Source organism: Plecotus auritus (genome assembly GCF_963455305.1).
Source record: "Plecotus auritus genome assembly, chromosome: 11".
Lineage (NCBI taxonomy): Eukaryota > Metazoa > Chordata > Mammalia > Chiroptera > Vespertilionidae > Plecotus > Plecotus auritus.
The window spans coordinates 50301393-50323052 of record NC_137777.1 but is presented as its reverse complement, the minus strand read 5'-3'; the positions used below and the strand labels follow the sequence as shown (position 1 = coordinate 50323052).

The 21660-nt window shown below is 42.1% G+C and overlaps 1 protein-coding gene across 1 annotated transcript in view; it reads right to left on the bottom strand.

Moving 5' to 3' along the window:
• The window catches only part of PKIA (cAMP-dependent protein kinase inhibitor alpha), a 77155-nt gene extending 58588 nt beyond the window's left edge, over positions 1-18567 (bottom strand). Inside the window, exon 1 of the mRNA XM_080646987.1 lies at positions 18433-18567. The gene's annotated coding sequence lies outside the window, so the exon portion shown is untranslated. The remainder of the gene's footprint in view (positions 1-18432) is intronic.
• Between the last annotated feature and the right edge of the window lie 3093 nt (positions 18568-21660).

Below are 21660 nucleotides of genomic sequence, written 5' to 3'. Positions count from 1 at the left end.
GAGTCTCATTAAGTACTTGTTCCCTCTGGGCTCCCACCTCCAAGGGCCAGGAAGTGGCTGACCTCAGGCAGCAGAGGACAATTACTGGGTATTTTTTAGCTACATTGTTACGCTTAACATTCAAGGAGAGAGGTAGTTTGCTGAGTTTTTGTAGCCCTTCTTTGTTACATCAGAGTAAATCCAAAGAAATTTTTATGTAGGGTGTGTGTGGTGTGTGTGTGTGTGTGTGTGTGTTTAATAAAAGAGAAAGAAATTACCATTACTGTTTTGAATCTGAGAAAGACTGAAGCAGAGAGGTGAAATGATTCATCAATGGAAACCGGGGCTTAAGAGCGGGAAGAGTGGGAGTGTTCTGCCCGATGCCTGCCCAGCCAGTCACACCCTCAGAGGACCGTGTACTTTCAGTGGGCCCTCTGGGGCAGCAGTGATTGCTTTTCCAATAGCTTGCGCAGCTCTGAGAGCAAGATCAGAGAGGGCCTAGCTTCAGCTTTCCATAGCTCTTTCATTCCAGTTTCCAAATTCCCCAAACCTTTCACCTGAGCAGTGGTTCATCAAATGTGTACCAGCAGCAAAAGTATTTCCTAGGAACTTGTTAGAAATGCAGATGTCCAGGTGCCCATCATTATTGTTTTGACCAGCCTTCTGATTCACACTAAAGCTTGAGACCCATTGCTCTCCTAATGAGAGAGAGAGAGAGAAAGAGAGAATAAAATCAATGAGAGAGAGCCCTAGCTGGTTTGGCTCAGTGGATAGAGTGTTGGCCTGTGGACTGAAGGGTCCCAGGTTCGATTCTGGTCAAGGGCACATGTCCGGGTTGTGGGCTTGATCCCCAATGTAGAGCGTGCAGGAGGCAGCCGATCAATGATTCTCTCTCATCACTGATGTATCTCTCTGTCCCCCTCCCTTCCTCTCTGAAATCAATTAAAAATAAATTTTAAAAAATCAATGAGAGAGAATGCCCAGGAAACTATGCTGGAAAGTAAATTCAAATAGCTTTTTTTTTATTGGGTTTTTAACATGGAGTTTTACAAATGATTGGAAACAACCACAAATTGAAACAAGTAATTATTTTAAGGTCTCTTTAGCAGGAAGCAACCACATGTCATGGCAGTTCTCCCATGCGCTTGATAGATAGGTCATTTCCTCAGAGGGATGACTAAAGAGCAATCAACAGAAATGCACTTTATATTTAAACAACACTTTCTGTTCCAAGATGTCAAGATGCTTGACAGGTAGTCAAAATGCAGCTCACTCGTTTTTTCCAACCCTGTGGCAGTAAGTAGCTCACATATACCATCTCTGCTGTTTTTTGGTGATTTCTTGGCAGGGAAAGTTGAACTGCCTTGGCTATGTTTGTTGAAAGTCAATGACTGAAGGAAAAAATATTCATTTTGAGTCCCATGGGGTTGTAGTTGATGAATTACTCACTGACTTGTATTATTACACCTCAAAGATAGGTAATGATGTTCATCAAGGAGTAGCCCAAAGAATGTTCTTGTACTTTTTCTGATAATATTTGATTTTTGAAAAATCATCTGGGCCCATGTACATTTAATTATGGGCTTTAAACACTTGAAGACAGAAATAAATTCTGATTGCATAAGAACATGTGAATAATCCAGAGTAGCTGTTAACCATAAGAACAAATTTCTTGTGAAGATACAGAACACATCTGAGAGTTGGAGTGACTTCCTGATAACCCTGAGTTCAGAGCTGGGGTAAAGGCTAATTTGGGCATGTTACCATTTTCTGAGAATGTACGGAAGGAAGAAGTTGGCCAGGGAGCAGGCAAGATTTTCCAGGCTCCAACTGGAGTTTGACTCATCTTCATGGAAGGGGTCAGTGAAAGATGGAAAGTCCCATTGCTCTGATGGTTAAAACCCACCCCAGTGCACAGAGTGGAAGAGAGAGGAGTCTGAGTTCTAGGCTTCTGGGATCCGCACTCCCTTATCTGCTCTGATAGAATCAGGCAATGGGCAAGAAAGAATGTGGGCACCACTGCTGTGTACCTTAGATATGCAGTGACCCTGGGTAATCCTAAAATGTGGCTCTGTGACTGTCCAATTAAATCTGACCTATCAGCATAATTCCTCCTTTCTTGCTGAAGTAGCTCTGGTGGAAATGGACAGAAGTGGGCCTGGGGGGAGGAGTACCTCCCTTCTGCTACAGACTCTAAATTTTCTTCCCATTTTCCAATGGTTTAAATCCAATGGCTTAACTTAAAACCTTACTAACATGTATGGGTTTTTGTTGTTTTTTTTTTTAAGAGTTGGTACTAACATTAAATAAGCAGAGAGTGTCGAGGGTGGGGGAAAAAATCTGATATTAATTTTAAGAAATGGTAGAATTATCGCTGTGAAAATGACCAGAATTGTTTTTGTTCCAAACATAAGACTGCTATAACATTTCAATTATGAGAATAATTCAATAGAAACTTACTTGCTGTCTCCAGCCAGCAATATTTCCAGGGACTTTACTTGGGGAAATTTAAAAGTATTTATCTTGTTGTAATCTCTAGAAGTCCTTAAATCGAACTTCATTGCAAGTTACAATGCACGGTAGTATCAATAAACTGGCAGAATTCCGACATCTCTCCTGCCTCCCCCCCTCTTCCTCCTTTTCTTCTCTCCCTCCCCTTCTCTCTTCTTCTCTCTCTTTCCTTCCTTTTCTTTCCACAAAGCAAGTAAATGGGCATAAAACAAATAGTAGGGATCCAGACCCTTATGTTCATTATAGGGGTGAGGAATGTAGACTCTGACAACAACCAACGACCTGGTTTTAAATACTATTATCTGTGCCTTACCAGCTGTGTAGCCAGGGGTAATTCACTCAGTCATTCTATGTCTCAGTTTGCCCATCTGTAAAATAAGAAACAGAAGTGCCTGCCTCTTGCGATTGTTGTGAGGGGGGAACCATTTGGCTCTAGGACAGCATTTAGCACAGAATGAGCACAGTTCATATTATTTTTCATTTCTCTGAATATGCAAAATGTTTAGCATTTGGATCCATAGACTCAAAATCTAACATTCATTGATGCGCATAGCTGATTGGCTAAATGGAAAAGAAAATGCTATAGTAATTATTCCCTTGGTTTCTCATTTTATGTTTTTAACTGAAAACCTGAATCACCGTTTCCTGGCATTATCTGTCATCAAACAGTCCAAAGCCATAGTACTATTTTTTGAGAAGGCACTGAATATTTGAAATGAAAATGGAACTAAGAAATAGTAGAAAAATCAATGTTTTGATTTTACTAATCCAAAGTGAAAGGTGATATATGTGAAAAGTCACACAAAAAGAACCCCAAATACTTAGAGCATACTTGAAATTCAAATGGCAGACAATGACTAATTCTTAAATCAAGAACCTTCCACTAAAATTAAAAACAGAAACGCTTTCTTTTTCTTGCTTTCTTGTAGGAGGTGAAGGAGTGCTTGGTGGGTGTCAGACTATTTTAAAAAGTAGGTAATAGTGGTGATATTTCAGAAGCACCAATATTCTAAGGCAGGTCTCACAAGTGACCTTTTAAATAAGTTTATACTTAACAAACTCATAGACGTGCCTTACAATTGTCCAATGTAGCTAAAGGAATTTTCTGTGAATTTTAGCTATAATCTTTTAATTTGATTAATTAAATGTTCTAATTAGGTTGCAAATTACACAAGCAATATTCTAGTTTGGAGCAAACTTACTACTTAAGTTAGACTTTGTAAATGTGTGTGTGTGTCTAAATAAAATGATATAATCTCATGAATGTCAGCATTATGTCAATGTAATCTAGATTGGTATATTATTTAACTCCGGTAAGCCATCAGCATTGTCAATTGTTTTTGCTAAGCAATGCAATCCTTTAGGTAGGAGGCATGGTTCTCTGGAGAAGTTGATAGACACCAGATACACAAACTGGAATATGGTAAAAAAAAAAATCTAGATTTTATTTTTAAACCTAAGAACTTATTCAAGGTGTCCATCTCTTTTGTGCAAGTAATTAACATAGATTGTCCTGGTTCAGTCTCCAGTGAAGACCAAAAGCAAATTTATAACTAGAGGCAGAGCCAGGCCTATTTCCATATTTGCTTTTACCTCTTAGACCCGCCCAGTTCCTATAGCATAGGTCAGAGATTTTGAACTGGTATGCTGAAAGAATTTTTAAAACACACAATACTGAACTATTTAGTCAGGGGCACTGACCTCTTTTTCCCTTAGATTGACTAATAAATAATAAAAAAAAAAAAGACAATGGCCAACACAACAATAGCCGTCTGGTATGAATAAATCAAAATTATACCTAAGTTTTGTCAGATCGGCACAATTTTAGTAATTGGTTCATGTGCGCCATGAGCTGAAGAAGGCTGAAAGTCGCTGGCAGGAGGAAATATTGGCCAGGGCGGGAAACAGGCCAATCGCTGCCGTGATAACTGCATGCACAGCGGACACGGCAAGCTGTGGACCGCACTTCCCCTCTGCAGGATGCGGGCAGCCTTGCTCCCCCGGCTTCAGAGTTAGCATGGTCCCGTGAGGCGACAGGCATAAAGTCGCTTTGAAAACTATAGTATAGTGTTTTAAAAATAATATTTATTTAAAAATAAATCAATAAAAATATTTATCATTATGATTTCAGGATAAAGGAAAACTCCCTTTCTTCTAATATATTCAGTATTTTTATGGTCAGCCTTGGTCTTCCAGAAATCTACAAAAAAAATTGAACATTTTAACAACACTCAGCACTGTTTACATGTTAAAACACACATCCCAGCTAGCACATTTTTTCTTAAACAGTAACGCATACACATCGCGATGGATCTGGAAATACAGAATGAGATCAAGAGGACATAAAGGTCACCCTGACTCTCTGTCTTTTTGTTGTTGTTGTTAATCCTCACCAGAGGATATATTTTTTTATTGCTTTTTTCTAAGAGAGTGAGAGGTGGGGAGGGAGGGAGGAAGAAATATCGATGTGAGAGAGACACATCGACTGGTTGCCTCCAGCACATGCCCCAACCAGGGGAGCGAACCCACAACCCAGGTACAGATACCCTTGACCAGGAATTGAACCCTCGACCCTTCAGTGCACAGGCTGACACTGTAACCACTGAGCAACACCAGCCAGGGCCATGCTTCTTGAGTCAGCCATGGAGAACTGATTTTTAAACATCCTTTGGGTTTTTTTCCTCCATGTATGTGATATTCAAAACCAAGTTGCAAATATGCTTTATTTATTATTTAGCATTCTTCTCTTTTCACTTAACATTTCACAAAAAGGACATTTTAGTTATTAGTTTCTATATTGTTTCCTATTCTAAGCATCTTAACATACTTGCGAAGATTACCTGTGAGTTATTATGTAAATGAATGAAGTTCGGCATAGATAACCTTAAAATATTAGAAATTCATAGGCTATAAAGGATATCCCTGCTCCCTCTCTCTTCCTCTCTCTAAAAAAATCAACAAATTATTTTTTAAAAATAAATGTAAATTACACTCGAGTTTACATAAAAATCTGAACAAATACTATAGAACTATTGGCTACTCAATATTCTGTTAATAATTTGTAATAGCGTATTATGGAGAATGACTGAATATTAATAGTCATCTGTCAGTTATTAAGATCACATTTGTGTAGAATGAATTTGCAAACGTGGAGTATCAGGAATGTCTTATAGTTAAAGGTTGCCTGTCAACTCGCAAGTCATGTCATAGGCTGTGCTCTAAATTATATCATTGTGCTGATATCCAAGAGAAATCTTAGTATGTGATTAATAGGGTAGAAACTCTAAGGCAGGGAGTTTTATCTTTATAATGCATTATTTGGGGTAGCAATTATTAGAAACAAGAATAATAACACCAATTAGTAACCATTAAATTAATTTTGAACCTAAAGTTATAGCAATTTCAACAGAAGTTAGCATATTTATATACCAAATTAAAATTCTTAAACTAGTATTGCAGTTGATGCAGTGTTTGTATGAAATATTACATATGATACTTTAATAACTTAATAAAATGAAAACAGCCCTAACCGGTTTTGCTCAGTGGATAGAGCGTCGGCCTGTGGACTGAAGGGTCCCAGGTTCGATTCCGGTCAAGGGCATGTACCTTGGTTGCCGGCACATCCCCAGTAGGAGGTGTGCAGGAGGCAGCTGATCGATGTTTCTCTCTCATCGATGTTTCCAACTCTCTATCCCTCTCCCTTCCTTTCTGTAAAAAAAAAAAAAAAAAAAAACAATAAAATATATTTTTAAAAAATTAAAAAAATAAAATGAAAACAATAAAGAAATAGTATGAATATGTTTGTCTTAGAAAGGATTCAGAGGGAATTTCTGGTAGTGTAAGGTAATACATGCTTGTCCCGCTGGTTTGGTTTAGTGGCCAGAGCACTGTGTAGACTGAAGGGTCTCGGGTTCTATTCAGGTCAATGGCACATATCTCGGTTGCAAGTTCAATCCACAGCCCTGGTTGGGGAGCGTGCAGGACAACTAATTGATGTGTCTCTCTCACATTGATGTTTCTCTCTTCCTGTCTCTCCCCCTTCCTTCCACTCTCTCTAAAAATCAATGGGAAAAATATCATCGGGTGAGGATTAACATATATATATGTTTAATCATGTTTCTTTTCTTTACAAAGCATCCAAACATATGCACCTCTGTAAAATTATACGTCTTTAACATTAAAAGAAGTGTATTCTAGAATTAATTTTCAAAACACTGCTTTTATTGTGCTTATATTCCTAATTTTAAAAAAAGAGAGAGCCGTCTGGCCTTTACACATTTATGGTCATAGCACTACTGCTGATCTTATAAAGCAGGGGGAACCCGACAATCCCACTCATGGCATTTGTTACTATCAGCCTCCGAAACGAAGTTAAAATGAAGCAAAACCAAAAGTAGACATTATTAACAAACAAAGGGCTATTTTAAAAATCGAGTTAATAGAACACTGCCTGTGTTAGGGTGGTGAGGAAGCCTAAAATAAATGCCAGGCCACCTTTGGTCTCTCACTTGAAAAATATTACAATATATTGGGTCTATGTCCTAACCGGGGGCTGTGTAACTCCACGCTCACATTTCCAGTGTTTCTATGAAAGTGCATGTTTTATAGAAAGAGAACTGAAATGTTCCTTAGTACAAACAGTTTCCTTCCCCTTTTCTCTGCTCATTCTCCAACAGAAAAAGTGAGAAAGGCCTAAGGAACAGATCTGATGATTCACGGAGGGACCAGCCTATTCTGAAATACTTTTCAAATGAGAGCAGTTCGCATCAGGATTCTGTGGGACACTGGTAAATATTAACATGACCTACAGATATAGAAGAACATTTCTTAGGCATTGCAAAATGTATTCCTCAGAGCAGAAAAGCTATGGAAGGCCAGACCTGAACGGATAAAATGTGATCACATAAACAGGGGCATGTTCCAAGCTGAAAGGCAGCTATACCACTCTTCTCCCAGAACTGGATAGTAGCTATAGCCCAGTAAGATCAAATTAAAGAATATACATACATACATGTATGTACATATATGCACACATATAACACACATAACATGTGTAGCAATCTGAAATAGATACATATTCATATATTTAAAAATCACTTTGAAATTTTAAATATTTTTTAACTTCTGAAAAATAAACAGGCAGTGAAAAAAATGTTTTCTTTGCAAAACCTGACTCTGAAAACAAGGATTCCTTATTGATAATATAATCAAATATTTTAAATAGAAGGAAAATTTTCATGAAATAGACATATATACATTGCACATATATGTACATATAGTCACACAGATAACTGTTTAAACATAATCAATATATAAAACATGTGAATATATTTATATGTGTATACAGGTATGTACATGTATATTTAAAACAGGTACTTTCATTGTTTACAACATCTCATCTTAGAATCAGACTATGCCCAAAATCTATGCCTCAAGCCTTTAGTGAATAGCTAATGAATTCAGGGTTGAAACAAGGATTAACATTATAGGCTTGGAAATTTAGGATAATTTACTCCTATTAATGATTTGTACTTTTTACTTGAAAGAATAGTTAGGTGCACATGAAGGACTTTACCAATCGAAATAAATTATTGCAAATTTGGCTGAAGATTGATGACAAAAGTCTCAGTTTTTAACAACTGTGGCTTACGTATTAGGTGTAAGGCAGCTTTTATACTTGTCTCCTTAAACCAAAACAGTCCATATCAATAATAAAAATCCATATAAAGAAAAATGTGTAAGTATGTGCTTTTCAAGACCAACAGAAATTGTCATCATACTAATGCATGTGTGCACACTAATAATGCAGGTTTTATGGGCAGCCGTTTCTGGTACTAAAGTTGCACATTAATTCAGGTTCTATTTTTTATTTGTTCAAAGGTATTGCTACTGGTGAAATCAATTCCGTAGCAACTAGTAATGAACAAGGGCCTGAATATTATAATGCTTACATGTGCTCTCTAAAAACAAAGAGTCCTTTCTATAAGATAGATTGTGGAGTAACAGATTAATTTTCCTGTTGGACAATTTAATGATATTGATTAACAGTAAGAAACTTCTTCAATAGTTACACATTCAGAAATCTATTTGGGTATAAGGCAGATAATTAGCACGATAGTCAAAGTTTTTGTTAGAGGAAGTGCTAACAGCTCTTTATAAATCAGTGCTGCCTCTCCAACATTGTATTATGAAAAAAAAGTCACCTGTTGCTTTTAAATAAGGGAGCATTTCCATTTTATGTGACACTTGCTCCTGAAATGAGCACCCTTATTCAACAATCTTAATATCAGTTCTGATCATGTCAGTGAAAAGAGTGATTAGACATATGATACAATTCGGAAAGAAAATAAGTTGCAGAATTAAGAGCCAATTGACTTTTCCCAGGTCATCCAATCATCTACTTGCAGAGTTAAAAATAGAAGCCAAGTCCAATTGCCACAGCCGGCCAGATCAGAGCCTGACAACAACGGTGATGGGCTCAGCCTCTCCCCTCCCTGCCATCACCTGCATTTAGACACCTTCCCAGGAGGCTCCGAGTCACTTCAAGGCTTCGCTTAACTAGTGTGGAGAGAGACGCAGGGAAACATGTTCATAAACATTTTGTAATGAGATCTGGTTGCAAATTGCCCATGACCAATTAAAACGATAAAAATTGAAAGCATTTATTAACCCTTACTATGTTCCAGATACCACACCAACTTCTTTTTTATGTTATCTTTAATCTTCACAACACTGTGATTTTCCTGTCTTAAATATCAAGAAACAACTCATAGAAGTTAAGTAATTTTCCTTAAGTCACAGCACGAGAAAACGGTACAGGTGGGGTTCACACCAGGTGGATGTAAGGCCCAGATTCACCTCCTGAAAGACGTGATTTGGTTATAAGTGGTAGCCAACACTTCAAAAATAACGAAAAATTAGAGAAAAGGAAAGGGAGCTCTAGTGATCAGCATAGTTTGAACTTAATGTTTAGAGCTTTTTAGTTGATCTTGAAAATGACCAAAAGTTGTCCAGAGCTCTAAGAAGAAAATTATCACACGGAACCAAAAACATTGATTTTATGGTCATTCATTTCGAGATCAACCCCAATCGCTTTGCTTTCATGACATTGTACTGCCATGTTATGTCATTTTCCATTTTATTTTTAAGTAGGAATTTAACCACTTAAGTATTTTGCCTGAACAGGATAGTGATTTTTTTCCCCCTAAATGATGGTGACCAAGATGCCGATCCTCCTCCCTTTATTCAAGAGACTGTTCAGTGTGAGGTCATTTTAGTGTCTTATTTAATTTTTGTGGTGAAACAGTGACTTCATGAAGCCCTATGATAATGTTACCGGGCCACTATCTCAAACCTACAGGCAGGTAGAAAACGTTTTCAATCGACCATGATTTTGCTGACTCTCTGATGGTATTCTTCACAATAAATGAGGTTGAAAAGACACGAAGATAAGATAACTGCTGATTCATATATTAAAATCTATGTCTTGATTTTGAATGATCTAAAAGTCCAAATCCGTGGTAGTTGAAGAAAGAAGGGTCACCTATGTTTGCCTGACCTGGGTCCTTGGACTGTGCTTGGTTGAGTAGCTTGAACTGCTTACTAGCTATATCTCCAACTTTAATATGCATCACCTCTAATTCCCACTTCACCAAAACCTCAGTGGGAAGAGGGTATGGATTGGCAAGACACAGGAAAGAGGACAGTCCCACCTTTAATCCATCCCCACCACACCTGTGAAAATAATCACAACGAACTTGCATAGAATACCAATTGTGTAAAAGGCAGATTTAAAATATATATATTTTATTGATTTTTTACTGAGAGGAAGGGAGAGGGATAGAGAGTTAGAAACGTGGATCAGCTGCCTCCTGCACACCCCCCACTGGGGATGTGTCCGCAACCAAGGTACATGCCCTTGACCAGAATCGAACCTGGGACCCTTCAGTCCGTGGGCCGACGCTCTATCCACTGAGCCAAACCGGTTAGGGCAGAAGATAGCTTTTAATACTAAATGGTATTGATTCATTTTGTTATTAAATATTTTGTAAATGCCTATAAATGAAAGCAAGTACAAAACTGACCATTTGTGGTGCAGAAATATTTATGGTCTTGATATGTTACTCTTTTAAAGTAACAGTTTACATTTACCGAGGGCTTACCATAGTATATGATACCAATAAGCTCCCTAGACATCTGAACTTTTATAACACATAGCTAGTGCCTTCTTTGCAACACTGGATTGTTCTCTAATATGGAGATGATATAGAAAATGTGATTTAGATTTCTCTTCTAGATCACTCCATGTCTCAAGTAACTTTTATCAGCGGAGAGTCTCAGTAGGTACATATTTATCTATATAAATAAAACCCTAATATGCAAACAGACTGAACAGTGGAACAACCGAACAATCGGTCGCTATGACATACACAGACCACCAGGGGGCACACGTGGAACATGGCGGACGTTGGCAGCAGGCGGCAGAGCCTGGAACATGGCGGGCATTGGCCACAGCAGGGTGGTGGAGCCAGTGAGCGGAGCGCCACACCAAGGCAGGGCGCCAGCCGCTGTCATTGGCCAGCCTCTGTTGGTTACTGAAAATTCTTTGCTCCCCCCCCCGCCGTTGTGTTCCCACTGGCCCCACTGTCAGCACTGACCCCACTCACACCTGCTGCCGGCACCGGAGCTGCCACTTACGCCAGCCCCAATTGCTGGGCGCCATCAGCAGGTGCGAGAAGCGGCTGACAACCCCAATCGCCCCTCAGGGCTTCTCCACCTCCCCCTGCTCCTGAGGGGCAATCGGAGCTGGCAGCCACCCCTCACACCCACTGCTGGCGCCCGCCCTTTTCACACCCACAGCCAACACCAGAGCCGCCACTTGGACCCACTGCCAGCACAGAGCATTTGGGGCCAGCACCAGCAGCGGGTGCGAGTGGTGACTGCCAGCCCTGATTGCCCCTGAGAGCTTCTCCACCTCCCTCTACTCCTGAGGGGTGATCAGGGCAGCCGCCGCCACTCTCACCCGCTGACGGCGCTGACCCTGCTCGCACCGCTGCTGGCTCCAGCCCAGATCGCTCCACTATCAGCGGTGTGGGAGCGGTGGCGGGAGCAGGGCTGCTGGCAGACAGGGGATGTGGGGGCCCACAGCGGGAAGGGCCAGACGAGGGCATGGAGGATGGGCCAAGACCCACCCCCGTGCCCACCACAGCCTCGTGGCCCACAATTCCTTTCAAGGTGGACGATTGGTGCACTGGGCCCCTAGTTTCTATAAAAACAACCTGTGCTGATCATTAGGTAATTCTAGTAAGTGTGTGGGGGCTGCAATAGGTCAGAATGCCAACCCATTTCACTTTAGCTTCTTCCACTGAGGGAAGCACACGTTAGATGACAGCAGTTTCCCCAAAACAACTCACTTCCTGGAGAGGAGAAATGAACTTGGGTGAACAATGATTTGTCACAATTTATTTTTAAGGGCAGTGGGGTTTTTTTAGAAGATGTGCTAATGCAGCCTTTCCAGAATGAATCCTTGTAAAACTACATCCTTCTCTTGCGTACGTACATACCTTATTATTAAAAACCATATATATAATTTTACTTTCCTAAAATGTTTACATATTAGCATACATAGAAAATATTAAAATCCTTAAATCTTTACAATCTTTAACATTTGATAGACTTTAAGTCTGAATTTGGATTTGGTGAGTCTGACCAATTATTGTTAGTGAACCCATTACCCAATGGGATCAACCACCAATTTAGATTCAACATGATATCTGCAAATCCTGGCAAGATTATGTTTGTGAGTGGATAGAGGGTATTAACTTCCTGGTTGTTTCTCACTACATTTCAATAAGCAGAGAACCTGAGCATGAAAGATCATGGAGAGGAGTGTAAGAAATGACGTAACTGGCCCCCACGCTGACTCAGTGCGATTCTGAGCAGAAAGCACAGAGCAGGTTATGTGGTCGCTACTATTGCAAGGACCAACACACCAGCACTTCCATGCCCAGGCTCAGAGCCACTGCAGTGCCCTGTTGAAAATGTGGGCTTCTTGTTGCTTATTCAGGCAAAAATCGGAATTCTTATTGGTTTTATGTCTGCTTTTTAATGAGGGTTTGATGAAACAGCAATAAAGACAAAAGTAAATAATAGGAGAAATGTTTATTAATTGGTCCCTCCAGCCCAATCAACCAAAGAAAAACCATACCTTACAATACTGTTGTGTCTGGGGTGTGTTTATGTTCTTGCCACCTTTCAGCTTTAGGAAGCTTTGCCCTTTTAGTTTGTTAATGTCTAATTCGTGTAAAACATGATGCAATCCCCAGCAAGCTCCCTGTTTCTCTTCTGTGGGACAATGCAAATCCAGACAGTCTCCACCAGAGGGTAGTTAAAAGTCTGCCAATTCTGTTTATACCTCAGATATTCCAATATTGTGCAATTTACCTCTATAAGACACTTCCATCATTGGGCTTTAATTATTCTGTTCCAGGATAAGTTAAAAAGAATGCACTGAAGAGAAAGTAAGGGAAATCCAGCAAAATAAAAGATTTACCATAATGCAGGTACATATATTTGAACCAAAAAACAGATCAAATTTAAGGTTAGGCTGGATACAAATGACCCATTGCTGGAGCTTAAAAACAAAACAAAACTAACCATAGATGTGTCTAGTTTCCCACATTGTTTCTAGAAGTCTCTACTGACATCTGCAATGGATGTGTAATATTTCTGAAATGATGCAATGGATGATTGAGAAACTTGAAATCTGTCAATACTTGTGAGTAGTATATTTTCTTCATGAACTAAAAGTGAAAAAAGTGAGAATCTTTCCTTGTTCAAATCATGTAAAATAGATTCCCTTATATTACACTTGTTCATTTTAAAGATAGAAATGGTTATAGACAATACACAAATACTATCTGTTGAAGAAGTTTATGATTTTTACCAGAGGCCTCGCAGCCCCAGCTTCATCCAGAAAAACATCCAGTCTAATTAGCATATTATGCTTTTATTATTATAGTCACTGTACATATTCAAATTACAAATGTGCATAATCTCTGACCCAAAAATACCACTCCATACCACTCCAAGAATCCAAGAATTTTTCCATCTGAACTAAAAGCACCAATATATAAAGGCATGTACCTCTATATCCAATACCATTTGAAATCATAAAACAATTTGGAACTTAGCAAATGCTTATCAATTGTTTTTGGTTGAATAAAATTATGGCACACCCATAATACACATTATTAGGCATCTGCTAAGGTAATATGGTAGTGTTATATATTAGGTAACAATATAATAGAAAGGCGATATGCTGAAAGTGTTTTGTAACTAGAAATTATTATATACAGTATATATATAATTAAATCTCATTCAGCCTTAAAAAATAATGAAATTCTAATACATGCTACAATATGGATGAACCTTGAGGACATTATGCTAAGTGAAAGAAGTCAGGCATAAAAGGACAAATATTGTATGATTCCACTTATGTGAGGAACCTAGAATAGGCAAATTCATAGACATAGAAAATAGAATAGAATTTACCGGAGGCTGAGGGGACGGAAGAATGAGAGGTTATTGTTCATTGGGTACAAAGTGTCTATTTGGGATGATGTGAAAGTTCTGGAAATGGAGAGTGGAGATGGTTACTCAACTTTGTGAATTACCAGTGAAAACCAGTGAATTACGGTAGATACTTAAAAATGGTAAAATTTTGTTATTTATATTTTATCACAATAAAAATCTACTATCAAATGAAGTACAGATGTGCCTCATATGTGGCATATTACGATGAAGTTCCCATAAAATTGCACTCATTTTAGGAACTTGTATGTGCAGTTATTTCATAGTTTGGGGACGTTAAGAAAGCAGCAGCTTACGTTGTCCTCGGGTTTTCTCTCTCTCTCCCCTCTCCATCTTTGCTTTTTCTAGGTTGATGTGGTTCTTGTCACACCTCTCTGAACACCAGCATCAGCAGGAACCATGCGAGCTAGTACTCCTCAAGTATATAGTAAGCTCGGAATTATAACGCATTTTTATGCCGGCAATCGTTTTAGAAACTAGGAGGGCTGGACATACCTTGTCATTCTTTCCTTAACTTGGCAAAAGCAAACGTATCGCTGCAGACAGCACTACCAGGAAGAAACAGGAATTCTGAGGCAGAAACACGTCCATCCTAAGAAACTGAATACACGTCAAAGCAGAACTCACCACTCCACTGCTAGGGAAGCTCTTCGCGTATTTGGTGGTGTGGCCACTCTACGCCTGGGAACGGTTTCCCTTTTGTGAAAATGGTTTGGGAGGGAAAAACCTAAGTCAAGTCACTTGGAAAGTGTCACATTCAGAGCTCCTTCTGGGATTCTTTTTTCCTGACTTGAGGTGCTTTGGCTGTTCTCACAGGCACCTGCTTCTTGGTACGTCAGCTGCCTTTGAGCCAGTGCTAGTACAGAGCTCCCTTTGGTCCTAAAGGGGGGAGGACAATAGAACGAGGAGCAGAAAGGTCTGGGCTAATTAAGGGCATGGGTGTTGTCAAAGTGAGCCCAGAGCGGATGTCCTCAAACAATTCTCGAAGTAGGGCTTTCTGGGGGCCTCACACACCCATAATGTATGCAAAATTGTGTTTGATACACCTGCAAGGTATGCAGAATTCTGTGTGTGTGTTTCACACACCCGCAAGGTATGCAGAATTCTGTGTGTATGTTTCACACACCCGCAAGGTATGCAGAATTCTACGTGTGTGTTTGAAGCCTATTATTTAAATGTGCATCCCTAGGTGGCAACAGGAACGGGCATTTGGGCTCAGCAGCAGGGCTTTGCAGGGAACCCCTAGGACAAGTGGTCAGCACCCCTCATGGAGAGGCTAACTTTAAGGGAATTAGTGGGAAACTAGATAAATAAGTATCACAGTGTCTGATACATATAACTTAGTAATAACTTTTAAACCCAAGTATTTTTAAAATAACAAAAATATATACACAGCGACCAGGGTGAACTTACAGGAACCTGGCGATCAAGAGGCTATGAGAACTTTCGAGATAGTACTTTTCCACCCATTCCCAGTAGGGGCCCTGGTTAAATAGGAATGACCTTTCTTCTTCAGCCTCATCACTCCTACTTTTTTTCTTTCCCATTTCTTAAAATCTCTTAGGTCATTTGACTCTAGCTTCTGGTGCTCATGCAGCATCAGAAATGTCTTTGTTCTGAGAGGGAACAGGGACTCCGACCTTTGTACTAAGTTCCTTACAGCGCCCACCGCCCCCGGACTGAATGCTTGGTACGTGGTTGGAAAGCCTCAGACTGACTCCAGTTCCATCCTGACAAACCTACAGAAGCACCTCGGTTCACTTAGCATCCACTAGCGCACATCAGCCTATTTTCATTTCTCCATTTCTGAACACCAGGCAATTAACTTCTCCTTTCCCTTAGAGATGGTGAAAGAAAAGAAAATAAAGTCATAAAGCCAGTTTTAGTCAGAAATCATACGAGATTTCTCTTTAGGGCTCTGAATCTGGACACTCTCCTCAGAGAGTAACCCCTTAAATGTAAGTATCTTTCTCAGTTGCACGGAATTGAAAAATTACATTTTCTAACTTGTTTTCTTTTTTCCTGAAAGGCTCCTCCAATCCCTGACTTCTCCAGTCCATGACTTAGTGGCTTCTTCTCACTTGTAAGATCACTGGCAGGGATGATGCCAGCTTAGGCAGCAACAGTCCACTAATCTTGACCCATTTCTTGCCAAAGATTTCAGTTTCTTCAAAAACCAAACAATAGACATTTTTCTTTTCTGTCAATAGGATGTTCTCATGCACTATTCTTCACCAGAAAGATGCCTCTTAAAATTACAGAAATTTGGGTTGTACTTAAGATCAGTTGCACTCATCTGTAGCTCACAGGCTTTGGGCTAACTTATTCAAAATGAATTGTATTGATATTTGTGACCACTTAATGTTCAGAATAATTATTTATATAGTTAAATATTTCAATATTAGGAGAGAAAGGTGATAAAATAAAAGGTTTTGTTGTTCTTGTTCTTTGTTCCCTCTTCTAGTTAGTGTGCCTGAATTAAAATTCTAGGCTCTTGAAAATGTTATATTTCAAACCCAGCCCACATTCAACATATATCAAGAACATCAACAAGCCCAAAACGAAATGGGCCTGCGGTCTTCATGATCCCAGGGAGCAGTTTTTGGGGGGCCACTTGGTGTGGGATTTGCCCACCCCCCCCCCACTCCCTCTGCCTCATGTACTGAAGGTGGAGACAAAGAAACAAACTCAAATCTTTCTAAAGGTGTTTTTTTTTAAAAGAAAATGTGTCATCAGAAAAGCAATAATAGTATATAATGGAATTAACATAAATTTTTAGAGCCAGTATATCTTTGTCTAAAAGCAGCATTCAAAAATGAAGGTAAGCCGAGGTAAATGTCTAGCTATAAACCCTGCCCCTCTTTTTCATTGATCTGTTTTAATTTGCTAAAATGAAATTACATGGCTGTTGAGTCAGAATGTCTCTCTCATGTCAAGTTTAAAGATAACAGATCTCCTTTTAAATAGAATATTGGCACACAGACTCCCCACAGTCTGGCTCATTGCAACTGTTCTCTGTTGGTGGAGTGGTACATGGGGATCCCCGTCACAGCCATCTTCACCATTTCACAGCATATTATTTAAATGTGCATCCCTAGGTGGCAACAGGAACAGGCATTTGGGCTCAGCGGCAGGGCTTTGCGGGGAACCCCTAGGACAAGGGGTCAGCACCCCTCATGGGGAGGAGGCTAACTTGAAGCTCAAATAACCCGAGGCTCAGACTGGCCAGCTCCACTGGCTTCCTGAGTGCCACGGGGAAGGCTCTCTGGAAACCCCTTTGAGGTTACTGGGGAGCCTGAGGACAAGGCTCTGCTTGGGGGGAGGACTTGCCCAAACCCCACAGCTAGATGGCTCTCAACCCACCCGGACGAAAAAGGCTCAGGAGTAACAGGCGAGACTGACATTCCCATCTCTAATCCCCCTCTGCCTGTGCACAGGGGCCGGCTGTGGGGCATGGCCTCCTCTCTCACCCCGCAGATTCTGCTTTCTGGGAAACCCTCTTGGAGCATAGGGACGACAGTGGAGGGAGTTGCCGCAAACCACGCTGGTAATGGGCTAAAAGCAGAATTTCTGATGTCATGTATTTGAGGGAGGGGCACAGGTAGCAAGAGAGCGGATACCCAGGCTAGGGTAGGGCACCGTCCTTTCTGGGACCTTGACAACATCAGTCCTGGAATAGAGGTGGTGGGTAAGAGCTGGCAAGGTCGGCCTGTGAATGAGCACAGCATCCCCCGCTGCTCTCCCTCCCTCCCCAATCAATGGAATGACTGACAGAGAAGATTGTACATGAAGGCAGAAGCGCAGACAGGTACTGCTGAACGAAGCTGAACTGCAAATGAGAGAAGTTTCTCCTCTGATGTGAGACTTCCTAAGGGCTCTGCACTGGAGTGGGCGCTGGGCATTGAAATCTGCACAGACCCATCTCACAGCTGGGAAGGGAGAGGCCGGCGTCGGGGAGAAGAGGAAGGTTTCTGACTTCTTCCCCTGGCTGCTGCCAAGGACCTGCTGCTCCCAAGCCAGAAAAGACCCAAGTGAAGGTGCAGGTACAAAGGTGGAAGTACAACTCCAATTATTGTGCATTTGGAACCCCCTTCCATGCGTAAGGAGTCTGGCCCCGACGTGGGCGAGGGTCGCTAAGCACACAGCGGCTGTGGGCCCCCTTTGTCTGCCCTCCAGTCTCCTCCAATCTCAGGCACTGGGCTGATCCCCACTGCAATTCCAGTGGTGGCTCCCGTTCCCCAGCAGAGTGCCGCAGAGGCAGTCCCCTCCTCCGGCTTGCAAACCCCATTACCAGCCGAGCGGAAAGCACCGCTCCGCGTGGTCAAGGCTAATCACAGCCGGGCGGCTTACCTTCTCGGGATCCAGTCCGCGCACGTCCCGGCGCCCGCAGCCCGGCCGCAGAGCCTCCGCCCGCCCGCGTGCGGTCCCCGGTCCCCGGTCCCCGCGGCCCGCACCCCACCTGCCGGCTGCAGCAGCTGCTCCGCCGGCCCGCGCGCATGAAGTCATCCTGCCCGGGCGGATCGCCACATTCCGCGCCCGCCGCGGGGGGAGAGGGACCGCCCCCGGCCGCGGGGAAGGGCGCCTGGGACCCGCGGCCCACCACCGCTACCCCTCCGGGTGTTCGCGTTATTTCCTATTAAAATGCTTTTACGGGGGACGCGTCGCGGGATCGTGGCCCGAGAGAGAAGACCCGAAGTGACTTTCCCTGCAAAGCGCCTTCCTCCGAGCGCGCCCCCGTCACTCGGGCTGCATGGACAGCTCCATGCCTCCGTGTGGGTTTCCCCACCCCGTTCGTGCTCCTGCTCGGTATTGTTCATTTCGCTGAATTCGAGACCGGCTTGTCTTTTAAGCTGAACATTCAGAGGATCCGGAATGTTTTAAATTGGCCACCCATTTCTCAAAGCCCCTGGTGGCGCGACCCACCCTCCCCCGACGCGAACGCACAGCCAAATCGCTCACAATTGTGAAAGCGGGGACCTCTGCCCCCCTCGCCTACGTCATGGAAGGGAAACTCCCGCCGCAGCGGAGAAGCGAGCGACCGGAGGAAGCAGAGAGGGGTCACCCCAGGATAGGTGGCTGTTCATTGGGGCACTTAGTGGACAGATGTTCCCTCTGATATACGCCCTCACCCCCTTCCCCCTCCCACCCCTCGGGCTGGCTGCTCTGCTGACAGCTGTAACATTTGGGAAGGAAGGAGCAGAGCCCACATTAACAGATGGCTTTATTCTTTCGTTCCCAAAGGATTTAACAGACTTGGCCTTAGAAACAAGAAGAGCTTAACAGCATATAAGCCCCCTCCTTCCCACACCCCGCCCCCATCTTTCTCCCCACCTCCTTCTCCTCTGCTGACCAGATAGATCAGCAGTTAGGGGTTTAAGAGCGGGGAGAGGGGGAGCCAAAGATTGCTGTCTTATAGCCAAGCCAGCGTTCCTTTTCGTTGCTGAGACACCCCCTCTGGGGCAGGGAGGGTCCTTGACTCTAGAGTGCTCATTGAACTTGCCTTGCTTTTGAACCAGGTCCAGGCCAGCCTTCAAATGCGGATTTGACCAGGGACCTGAACAGCGCATTGCACACGCAGGAAGCACCTTTGCTCTGTAAAGTGTTCCCATCCTCCTTTACCAGCCCCCAGATTGGGAGGTGGAGTAGCCAACGGGGTTCCCACAAAACTCAGTAAGAATTCTTGGCCCTAGAATGTATGTTTTATGAAAGGTAGAGCAAGCTAACTCATGTCTCTGAGCCCCACACTCATAGCATAGGCCATTAATATCAACATAGCTCAGGGATTCCAAACTTGTATCTAAGACGTATGTGAGATGTGGATCGAAATATGACCTCTTTCGTTTCACTAACCTCAAACTGAAATTTGGCATTTCCTATAAGTACACATGCAGAGAACAAACCACAATAATACTAGGAGCACAATGGAAGTCACAGATAATTTTTTATTGCACTTTTTATAGATGCCTCAGAATATCATTACTCTGATGTTCAAATCAAACCATCACCACCTTTTTTGTTGTATTTAGTAAACAGTATTGTTAGAATAGTTTTAGAATTTAATGCAGAAAAATTAAAGAGATAGTGTCAAGTTCCCATCCCCACTTTCCTCCATTACTAACACCTTGCATTAGTATTGTATTTTTCTTACAATTCATGAACTAGTATTCATACATTAATGTTAACCAAAGTCAGTGCTTAATGAAAGATGAGACAGAGGGCCGAAAGCCAGGACTACAGGCTTTATTAGAGGAGAAGGACCCTGCCCGGCTGTCTCTCAAGGGGAGGACAGCAACAAGTGCAGAGGTGAGCACGCCTTTTGAGGGGAGGAATGAGAAGGGATGGGGCTTAGGGTACTCGGCACGCGCTGATGGGTGGTTTCATATAAGGCACATGATTAGGCACTTAGGTACTTAGCAATCAAGGGCTTAGGGTATTTGGCTGATTGGTGGTTCAATGTATAGTCCATATAAGGTGCCTGCTTAGGTGCTCAGGAATGTCCAGGCCACAGGTGCAGGTTACGTCATACTCCACCCACCAGTTGGGGGAAGGGAGGATCTATCACTTTATTCAGATTTTCTTGGGGTTGACCTGATGTCCTTAGTTCTGTTCCAGGCTCCCATCCAGGACACCCCATCCCATTTAATCGTCATGACCCTTTAGGCTTCTCTGGGCTGTGGTAATTCCTTAGCCTTTTCTTGTGTTTGATGACCTTAACAGTTTTGAGGAGTACTGGTCAAGTCTCTTGCAGCATACCTCATTACTGTAATCTCTGTCTGATGTTTTTCTCATGATGAGACTGGGGTTATGGTTTATTGGGAGAACAACCACAGAGCTAAACCATTTTCATAACATCCTATCAAAGGCATATACTATCGACGTGGTTTATTTATGCCTGTTGTTGACCTTGATCACCTGGCTGAGGTAGTGTCCCGGATTTCTCCCCTGGGAAGTTACGCCTCTGCCCCTGCGGAATGTACTTGTTGGAAGGAAGTCACTATGTGGAGCCCACACCGAAGGAGTGAAGAGTTGGATCCACCTCCCTGAGGGCAGAGTATGTGCATAGTGTTTGGAATTCTTCTGCAGTAGTATTTGTCTATCCCCCTCCCCCCATATTAATGTATTCAATTACTTATGTCAGTATAAACTCATGGATATGTATTTTATAGTTTGGGTTTTAATGCAATACTGCTTGTTTTGTTGTTCTAAACATCCCGGCCTTGGCCATTGGAGCTTTCTGTTGGCTCCTTTGGCATACTCCATTTGGGGTGTGTGTGTGTGTGTGTGTGTGTGTGTGTGTGTGTGTGCATGCGCACTTATGTGTGAACACTTTTTTATTTTCTGGCACTGCAAGATGCTCCAAGCTTTTCTTATATTATTTCCTGCCCCAGTCCTAAAATCAGCCATTTCTTCAAGGAGCGCTAATTCCTTTTATTGAATAGAAACCAAGATTTGGGCTGTATGTGTGCTGATTGCTAATGAGGCATCATTTGTTTAGGCTACCTTAACTGAGAGAGCAAAGAAATATTATGTATACTAACCCATGTACGGGCACCCCTCTAAAAATGTTTTGATATTGAT